This window comes from Pristiophorus japonicus, chromosome 10 (genome assembly GCF_044704955.1).
Source record: "Pristiophorus japonicus isolate sPriJap1 chromosome 10, sPriJap1.hap1, whole genome shotgun sequence".
In the NCBI taxonomy this organism is placed as follows: domain Eukaryota; kingdom Metazoa; phylum Chordata; class Chondrichthyes; family Pristiophoridae; genus Pristiophorus; species Pristiophorus japonicus.
Genome location: NC_091986.1, coordinates 194,126,290 through 194,136,779, shown reverse-complemented (window position 1 = coordinate 194,136,779; position 10,490 = coordinate 194,126,290). Strand labels below are relative to the sequence as shown.

At 46.1% G+C, this 10,490-nt stretch overlaps 1 pseudogene; it reads left to right on the top strand.

Moving 5' to 3' along the window:
• Positions 1–1,897: 1,897 nt before the first annotated feature.
• Positions 1,898–2,135, top strand: LOC139275386 (U2 spliceosomal RNA; annotated as a pseudogene).
• Positions 2,136–10,490: the final 8,355 nt, after the last annotated feature.

Genomic DNA, 10,490 nt, shown 5'->3' with positions numbered 1-10,490 from the left:
TCGATCTGGGGCCCTTCTTGTCCTGGTTGATCGTCTTGGTGTGAAAGCTGGTGTTGTTGAATCATTTGTTGGGCCCTAGCTGAGCTGCTGTGCAGCTGGCCTTGCTGGGCTGCCTGGTGTGATGGGCCCTGCTGGGCTGCTGTGGATGATGGGTTCTGCTTCATGGTCAACCGTGGTGCCGGTTGCCACTGGTGTGTGTGTTGTGGGATCAAAAAAGTTAGGGTCCAAGGTGAGTTGCTCAGGATAGTCCATGAATCTGAATTTGATTTGGTCCAAGTGTTTCCGGTGAATGAGTTCATTTGAAAGTTTGACCCGAAACACCCTGTTCCCCTCTTTGGCCACGACAGTGCTGGGAAGCCACTTGGGACCGAGTCCATAATTTAATACAAATACAGGATCATTGCTTTCAATCTCGCATGACACATTTGCGCTATCATGATATGCACTTTGTTGAAGCCGCCTGCTCTCTACCTGTTCATGTAGATCAGGGTGAACTAACGAGAGCCTTGTTTTAAGTGCTCTTTTCATGAGCAGTTCAGCAGGTGGGATCCCAGTGAGTGAGTGGGGTCTCGTGCGATAGCTAAGCAGGACTCTGGATATGCGAGTCTGCAGTGAGCCATCAGTTACTCTCTTCAAGCCTTGCTTGATGGTTTGCACTGCTCTCTCTGCCTGACCATTGGAAGCTGGTTTAAACAGGGCAGATGTGACATGTTTGATCCCATTATGGGTCATGAATTCTTTGAACTCAACACTGGTAAAACATGGCCCGTTGTCCCTCACCAGGACATCGGGTAAGCCGTGAGTGGCAAACATGGCCCGCAGGCTTTCAGTAGTGGCAGCGGACATGCTAGCCGACATTATCTCACATTCAATCCATTTGGAGTATGCATCTACAACCACAAGGAACATTTTACCCAAGAACGGGCCTGCATAGTCGACGTGTACCCTAGACCACGGTTTGGCAGGCCAAGACCATAAACTTAGTGGTGCCTCCCTGGGTACATTGCTTAACCGCGAGCATGTATTAAATCTGTGAACGCAGGACTCTAATTCTGCATCAATACCGGGCCACCACACGTGGGATCTGGCAATCGCTTTCATCATTACGATGCCTGGATGGGTACTGTGGAGGTCATTGATGAATTTGTCTCTGCCCTTCTTGGGGACCACTACTCAATTGCCCCACAGAAGGCAGTCTGCCTGTATAGACATTTCATCTTTGCGCCGCTGGAACGGCTTTATCTCTTCCTGCATTTCCACTGGGACACTGGACTAGCTCCCGTGAAGCACACAGCTTTTGACTAGAGATAATAAGGGGTCCTGGCTTGTCCAGGTTTTGATCTGCCAGGCAGTGACGGGTGATTGCTCACTCTCACATGTTTCCATAACCATGGCTAGATCTGCGGGCTGCGCCATTTCCACCCACATGGTGGGCAATGGCAGCCTACTGAGAGCATCGGCGCAGTTTTCTGTGCCTGGCCTGTGGCGGATGGCATAGTTGTATGCAGACAATGTGGCTTGACCCATCCACCTCCACGGAGGTGTGTGGGGGGCCTGACCCATCCACCTCCATGGCACGAACCTGGTATTGCAGTACTTCCAGGAACGGTGCAGTGGCTCTAGGCCTTTTGGCTAAGAGCATTGGCGCAGAGTGATCCTTGATGTGTGCAAGGTGACCTCTGGCGTTTGTGATTTGACAAAGAATTGGAACGATTGGCTACGAATTTTAAATTAAAAAGAAATTTTTTTTTTTTAAATGTGAGGACCCAATCCACATCCGAACCGGGGTCAAGCAGAGCTGCGTCATCGCACCAACACTCTTCTCGATCTTCCTTGCGTAATGCTCTATCTCACTATCAACAAGCTCCCCGTTGGAGTTGAACTAAGCTATAGAACCACCGCTTCTCGGCCTTTTGGCTAAGATCATGCGTAACTGACCTGACAGGGGAGTAACCATGACCCCAAAGTGGTTCTCCCTGGATCAGGAAGGTGGTTCTCCTATGCTTTTTGGAAATAGGAGGTGGGTGGGGTGGCTTGACCCATCCACCTCCACGGAGGTGTGTGGGGGGCCTGACCCATCCACCTCCATGGCACGAACCTGGTATTGCAGTACTTCCAGGAACGGTGCAGTGGCTCTCGGCCTTTTGGCTAAGAGCATTGGCGCAGAGTGATCCTTGATGTATGCAAGGTGACCTCTGGTGTTTATGATTTGACAAAGAATTGGAAAGATTGGCAACGAAAAATTTAAAAAAATTTTTTTTTTTTTTTTTTTTTAAATTTGAGCGACCCTTTTGGCTAAGATCATGCGTAACTGACCTGACAGGGGAGTAACCATGACCCCAACGTGGTTCTCCCTGGATCAGGAAGGTGGTTCTATGCTTTTTGGAAATAGGAGGTGGGTGGGGTGGCTTGACCCATCCATCTCCACGGAGGTGTGTGGGGTTGCTGACCCATCCACCTCCATGGCACGAACCTGGTATTGCAGTACTTCCAGGAACGGTGCTTGGGCTCTAGGCCTTTTGGCTAAGAGCATTAGCGCAGGGTGATCCTTGATGTGTGCAAGGTGACCTCTGGCGTTTGTGATCTGACAAAGAATTGGAAAGATTGGCTACGATTTAAACAAAAAATGTGAGCGCCCATCTGAAAATAGGAGGTGGGTGGGGGACGCCCTATCCAACTCCATGCATGAACCTGGTATTGCAGTACTTCCAGGAACGGTGCAGCCTTGGCTCTAGGCCTTTTGGCTAAGAGCAAAATCATTGGCGCAGAGTGATCTTTGTTTGGGCGCAAGGTGACCTTTGGCGTTTATGATCTGACAAGTTGATCTGACAAAGAATTGGAAAGATTGGCAACGAATAAAACAAAAAAAAAAATGTGAGCGCCCATCTCTGGATGTGGGCCGATGCATTGGTATTTATCTCTTTACTCTCGGAAAACAGGGATGTAAGTGGCTTATGGTCAGTTTGCAATTCGAATTTTAGCCCAAACAGGTATTGATGCATTTTCATTACCCCATAGACACACGCTAATGCTTCTTTTTCAACAACACAAGCAATTTGTTTGAGGATAACAATTTTCTTGCTTTTACAAAGGCATTTTCTTGACTTTTTCCCCAAACCCATTCATCCCCTTTTTGTAGTAAGACATGTTGTGGTTCTAGCACTGTGCTGAGACCCGGTAAGAAGTTACCAAAGTAGTTCAAGAGTCCTAGAAACGACCGCAGCTCTGTCACGTTCTCTGGCCTCGGTGCATTCTCGATTGCTGGTTCCTCTAGTTCCAGTGTATTGTAGGCTGAAGTAGGATCCAGCTTCGTGAACGTCTTTCCTTCCGCCAGCGTTGCAAAGAGATCGTCGGACTTTGGTAGTGGCTATTGGTCCTGCAGGGAGAAACGATTGATAGTTACTTTGTAATCGCCACAGATTCTGACGGTGCCATCTCCCTTGAGGATTGGGACAATAGGACTGGCCCACTCGCTGAACTCAATCGGTGAAATGACGCCCTCTCTTTGCAGCCGGTCTAGCTTGATTTCTACCCTTTCTCTCATCATGTACGGTACTGCTCTTGTCTTGTGATGGATAGGTCGCGCCCCCGGAATTAGGTGAACTTTTGCTCCTTGGAATTTCCCAATGCCTGGTTCGAACAGCAAAGGAAATTTATTTAAGACCTGGGCACACGAAATGTCATCAGCAGGCAATAGCGCTCGGACATCGTCCCAGTTCCAGCGTATCTTTCCCAGCCAGCTCCTGCCACGCAGCGTGAGACCATCGCCCGTTACCACCCAGAGTGGTAGCTTGTGCACCGCTCCATCGTAGGAGACCTTTACGGTAGCACTGCCGATTACAGGAATCAGTTCTTTAGTGTAAGTTCTTAGTTTCATGCAAACTGGAGTTAAGACCGGCCTTGAGGCCTTGCTGCACCACAACCTTTCGAAAGTCTTTTTGCCCATGATTGACTGGCTCGCGCCCGTGTCCAGCTCCATTGACACTGGGAGTCCATTTAGTTCAACATTCAGCATTATCGGGGGACAATTCGTGGTGAATGTGTGCACCCCATGTACCTCTGCCTCCTCTATCTGAGGCTCTGGTTCGTCGTGATCCTCCGTAGCTCTGTCCTCCTCTGCAATATGGTGATTTGCAGGTTTAACAGGCTTTGCAGCTCGCCTGCACACTCGTTGGAGGTGTCCCATTGTTCCACAGCCCTTGCAAACGTACTCTTTGAATCGGCATGAATGGAAACGATGATCACCCCCGCAGCGCCAACAAGGTGTTAATGGCCTTGCATTCATCACCCTTGACGGTGGACTCTGAGTTATCTTCGGATGTGCAGCTTTTCATAAAAATAATTTGTACAGTTTTGTGCATGAAAATATACAAAAGCTATACACTAACTGTTGCAATAGAAAGCCTCTCACACAATCAATATGAAGGAGGCATAAGATGGTGTGAAACAAGCCTTTACTTATTATTAATATATCAGCTCTGAGCTTTGTGCCCTCCTGTCAATCACATCGCAGAAAGTGCAGAGCCATTTGCTAAAAATCTATAATTGACCAGAGCCGCCAAGGCTGCTGACTAGTCTTTCCTGTTGAACTATCCTTCCACTCAGCCTAGAGCTTTTTGGTGCATCCTGACCAGTTGAAACTTCTGTACATTGGGCAGTTCATCTTTACTGTGCCTATTAAAGGAGGATTGTATGTAAGTGTCCCTTTCCTAATGTTGGGAATGTGAGAATATTTAGTTAAAATTCTTCAGCCTCAAAGAAGATAATCCCAGTGGTGTCATTAATATGTCTCCCATGGAGTGCCATCTTCGGAGATTCCCCTCTCTGTAGGGAGAAAGAATACATAACTCTCCAGATACTCCATCACCAGCCCCTAGATAATCTACGCTGGTGACGATTAATGTGGGACTACTCAAAAGTCTTCTGCTTCTGGAAGCAGTCTGTTCCGGTTACCAATATGTTCTATATTGCTATAATGCTCGGTGAACACAAGCCTTTGAGCTTGCCTCTTTGTGGACAGCTTAGGGGTGAATTTCACATCTACAAACGTTTTCATCATAAATATATAATAAATAGGAGTAGGAATAAGCCATATACCTCATCGGGCATGCTGCATAATTCAATAAGATCCTGGCTGAACTCCTACATCAACTCCACTTGGTGGTGACCTTGTCCTTGGCACTCTCCGGCACCCAAACCGTTTTTTTAATTCGTTCACGAAATGTGGGCCTCGGTGGCAAGGCCAACATTTATTGCCCATCCCTAATTGCCCTTGAGAAGGTGGTAATGAGCCGCCTAATACAACTGAGTGGTTCACTAGGGCAGTTATTAATAAACCACATTGCTGTGGGTCTGGAGTCATATATAGGCCAGACCAGGTAAAGACGGCAGATTTCATTCCCTAAAGGACATTAGTGAACCAGATGGGTTTTTACGACAATCCAGTAGTTTCATGCCCACCAATACTGACACTAGCTTTTTATTTAATTAATTGAATTTTTAATTCCCCAGCTGCCGTGGTGGGATTTGAACTCTCGTCTCCGGATTATTAATCCAGGCCTCTGGATTACGGGTCCAGTAACATGACCACTATTCTACCACTATACTGCCCGCTGGCCAGCTGTCGCTCTCTGTCCATTGCAGGCGGGCAGCTGATTGGCGGCCTGTAGATGTGGCCCAAGAGATAAAATAACTTGGGCCTGAAACTTAGTCCAGCAAGTGTCTTTCTTAGTCATCCCACTTGCCTGCAACCCGCTCACAGTTAAAATCAACCTCAGTGAATTAAATGTCTTTAATCATTACAGACAATGACTGGGAAAGAATTTTCAGCACCTTTTCCCCAGTTATATTGGGCACCCCAGCCAGAAATGTAGCCCTCCTATTCCACATGCTGAGGGACCTGCTGTGTAATTCCCTTTCCTGTTTTACTTCTGATTTCCAGGGCTCTTGTTCTTCCTTTGCATCTCTCCCTCAGATGCTTTGCACTGTGAACAATATGTCCCTTCCACTGACGATATAAATTAAACTGGGCATGTTACAAATATAGCAATGGAGAAGCTGTTTTAGGGATCTTGAATAAGAGCTGGGTCCCTTTTCTCCAGTAAAGTGAAGCCCGAGGGCTGACCTAATGGAGGTCTTTAAAATTACAAAGAGGATCTATCAGGTAGATGTAGAGAAACTGTTTCCACTTATGGGAGAATCCAAAACTGGGGGTCATAAGTATAATTTAGTCACTAATAAATCCAATAATGAGTTCAGGAGAATTTTCTTTACCCAGAGAGCAGGGGTGGATTAACCATGAGGCGATGGGGCTCCAGCCCCAGGCCCGCCAAAGAACATAGGCCCACCGAATAAATGTAGGAAAAAAATATAAGGCCTCCCAAATAGGCTGAATAGAATAGACAACAAGAGAGGAAGAACAAGACTTATATGCACTAATGTGCCTATATACAGAACAGAATATGTACTAGTCTCTTTTATTTCACATGTTATTGAGAGAAATTTGCATATATGTATAGGAATCTAGTATTGCAATGTTACCAGAACGAGAATATATACCTACTTGATACAGAATATATGCTTTCATTGTTGAATATACTGGTCTATGTTTTCATACTCAGAATCAGAATCATTTATGTAATGTAATGAACATGAACAAACATAACTAGAAGCCCATTTGGATCAGTTTGCCTGAGGCCCATCAGGCCCTTAATCCAGCCCTGCCAGACAATGGTTAGAATGATGAATTCACAACCACATGGAATGGTTGAGGCGAATAGCATGCATACATTTAATGGGAAGCTAGGTAAGTACCCGAGTGAGAAAGGAATAGAGAGATATGCTGATAGAGTTCGATGAAGTTGGGTGGGAGGAGGCTCATGTGAAGCATAAACAATGGCCTGTTTCTGTGCTGTAGATTCTATGGGCTCAATTTTCCCCAATGCCTTTTTTTGGCGTATTGCAAGAGTTACGCCCATTTTTTTTTGGTCCCGACTACTCCAAAAAAATAACTTGCAAGTTTCCCTGTTCTATTTTTTAACATTGGTGCCGCGCAGCCTGTCCTTTAGCTTCGGGGGGGGGGGGGGGGGGGGCGGGGGGGGGAGGGCGATGGAGCCTAACGTCTGCGCAAAAAAAACGAAGCCCCCCCTTCTGTGCATGCGTGAAAAAAAAGGACGTTTATGATGTGATTCCTATGGACGTGCATGCCCAGTACCAGTACAGCTCCCGGTCTGCATTTGGCCATTTTTAAAGAGCCAGTTGTGTGAAAGAACTTTAATTCTCATTGGAAAATAGGAGCTGCAATACAATATACAACGTGGTTCAAGGACCAAGAATTCCTTACAGGATGAAGTGGAGGCACTGGTTACTGTAATTAAGGCCAGATGGCATGAGCTGGACACCAGCAGAGGTCACACAAATATTTCACCAAAAGAAATGAAGAAAAGCTGGAACCAACTTGCAGAAGATTACTGTGCAATGGTGACCACCCCAAGGTCTAGAATCTGTATAGTATAAGGGCTCTCATCCCTTCAGTTCAGCTTCCACCCCACCGTCCCCGGGCTTCTTTTGAAGCCAAGCCCCGAACCCTGAGCCCCTGTGTCCAGGCAAGCGATCAATTCTGCCGACTGACACTCCGACCCTCGAGCCCGGTTTGGAGATGTTCGGTGGTGGTGTGACACTTTGGAAAAAGTGCAAAATTAAAGAATTGCATTGGACTTCCATTTTTTGCGTTTTAATTTGAAAAAGTTAAGCTTCATGATACATATTTAATGTTTTCTCAACTCCCTCCAAAACTTTGCATAAAAACAATGGCGTCTTTCTGCGCCGATTTTTTAACGTGCGCTGGTTTGTTGGGAGTGGTCACATACGCCATCCTAGGAAAAATGTAAGTTGGCCAAACTTGCATAAATGTGAAAAATTGGCGCAGTCATCAGGTCACACCCCCACAATGCAAAAAAAAACTAACCTAAAAAAATCGTTACTAACTGGTGCACAAACTTTGGGGAAACTCGGATATTTTAATTTACACCAAAAAAAGTGGCGCGCGCCAAAAAAACGGCGCAGATAACTGGGGAAAATTGAGTCCTATGTAATTCTATGTAAGATCGTGAAAAGACATCCCTGCACTCGGTCCTTGTTTGCACAATCATTGCCGAACTGCAGCTCTATTAATAAATAAACAGACGCCAAGGCAGGAACATTTACTGCAGCAACGTGATCTTTGAACACCCATTTTCTCCAATGATCGTATGTACACAGACTTGCACCACCTCCCCACTTCATTATCCCGGCAAATCGAAGGTTAGCCTCTCAGGGCATTGCGCAAGGGGAGTCGAGAGCAAGCGGAGTGTGCAGCCTGAGTGTGGTTGGAGGGTGGGGGAATTGAATCGGGGCTGAAAGAGGATTGCGATACTGGAGACGAGAAGAAAAGGATTCTTAGGCTGTGGCCTCTGGTACAGGTAAGGTAAGTTTATAAAATACATTAAAACCGTTCCTGTGATCAAGATTTCCAGTATCTGTTAAAAGGAGGGAAATGTTGCAGCTTTGTCTCGTGTTCCTGAAATAAATACAAGTTGTTGTGGTTGTTGGTAGCAGACTCTCACATGTCCCTCCCCCGCCCCCACCCGCCCATCCCTCCACTCAAACAATAGCATTACACTGAACGGTGCAGTTGCAATCTGTGCCTGCAGGGATGCTAGTTAAGTTTTGCCTTTCACATTGGGATATCATTCCGCCTGGAGACTGTGAATGAAATAATTTAATAGGTTTCCCCTTTTTACACTCGCATGGGTTCAGACTCATGGCCAGAGAAAACTAAACAGCAATGGTGTCAAAGCAGCAATATGGGAGATGGGAATAAGAGGCACTGAGCAACATGGGGCAGGTCAGAAAGGGTCAGGAATATGGAGATCTGAAATGGAGCTCGAAACGAGCTACTCAATACAAGAGAAGGAATGGGGAGGGGAAGAGTCTATGCTGCCCAGCGTCATAACCAGGTTATGGACATTGCTGAACTGAGAGAAAGATTCTTCAAGTTTATAGCTAGTCTCGGGCAGCAGTCAATAAAATGAAGCAGAATGCTCAGAGCAATAAGGATGATATTTTGCTTTTATTTAAAAAAAACAATGGCTAGAAGGTGTTGCTAACACTGCGTGCACGCTGTGTGTCCAAGCCTTGTTTTCTCTCAGTCTATTTTGATTGATTTTTTTCACGCTTGCAACAGTGTTTTACTGATCTTGTACAGCGCTGTAAAAGCAAGGATGAGAAGGGAGCTCAGGTCAGAGTGGTGTTTTTCTGCAAGGTAATTGGTTTTACTATGCCTTTGACAGGTGGGTGGGTGGGAGGAATTTTATGCTCCTGAAAAAACTGTGGTCCACTTTACAAACAGAAAGTAAAGGCACTTTTAGACTTGCCTGTTCCTGGCCAGGGAAAGAAAGAAGAAAGATTTGCATTTATATAATGCCTTTCATGATCTTAGGACATCCCAAAGCGGTTTACAGCCAATAACTGCCTTTGAAGAGTAGTCACTGTTGTAAGTAGGAAATATGACAGCCAATTTGCACACAGCGAGGTCCCACAAACAGCAATAAGATAATCTGTTTTATTGTGTTGGTTGTGGTATAAATATTGACCAGGACACCGGAGAACTCCCCTACTCTTCTTCGCAATAGTGCCATGGAACCTTTTATGTCCACGTGAGGGGGAAGGCAGAGCCTCGGTTTAACATCTCAACCAAAAGATGGCACCTCCGACAGTACAGCACTCCCTCAGCACCGCATTGGAGTTCTGCTTAGATTTTGTGCGCAAGTCTCTGAAGTGGGACTCGAACCCACAACCTTCTGACTCAGAGGCAAACGTGCTACCAACTGAGCCACGGCTGACAGGAAAGTGATCTCCTTGTACTGTTCCCGCCATGCTGTTGGATGCGGACAACATGTAATGCTGCTAGATTTTACCATGTAATGTGGAGACATAATTGCTATAGTACACAAACATGTGTGATTCGATTCCAGTGTTTACTTGGTTCCGCTGATAACGGTCTTTCCTGAGTCAGGAGGTCGTGGATTGAAACCCCTTTCCAGAACTTGAGCGCATAACCTAGATGACACTTCTGTGCAGTAATGTGGGAGTGCTGCATTGTCAGAGTTGCTGTACTTTAAACCAAGGTCACGACTGTTTGAGATGGAAGTAAAAGCTCTCATGGTGCTGTTCAAAGAAGAGTGGACAATTCTCCTGGTGCCCTGACCAACATTCCTCCCTCTACAAACACCGCCAAAAAAAACCAGATCAAAGATCTTTCATCTCATTTGCTTTTTGAGAACATGGTGAAGTGCTATATAAATGCACCTTCTTCCTTTATTTTTGCAGGAACAGGGCTCTAGAAATATGTCTCGGGCAGTGGCACGAAACTGGTGGTATCGGATCGGCCACCCACGGTACGCAGTGACTGATTTTCAGTTCTATTAACTGCAATGGAACTAAATATCAGC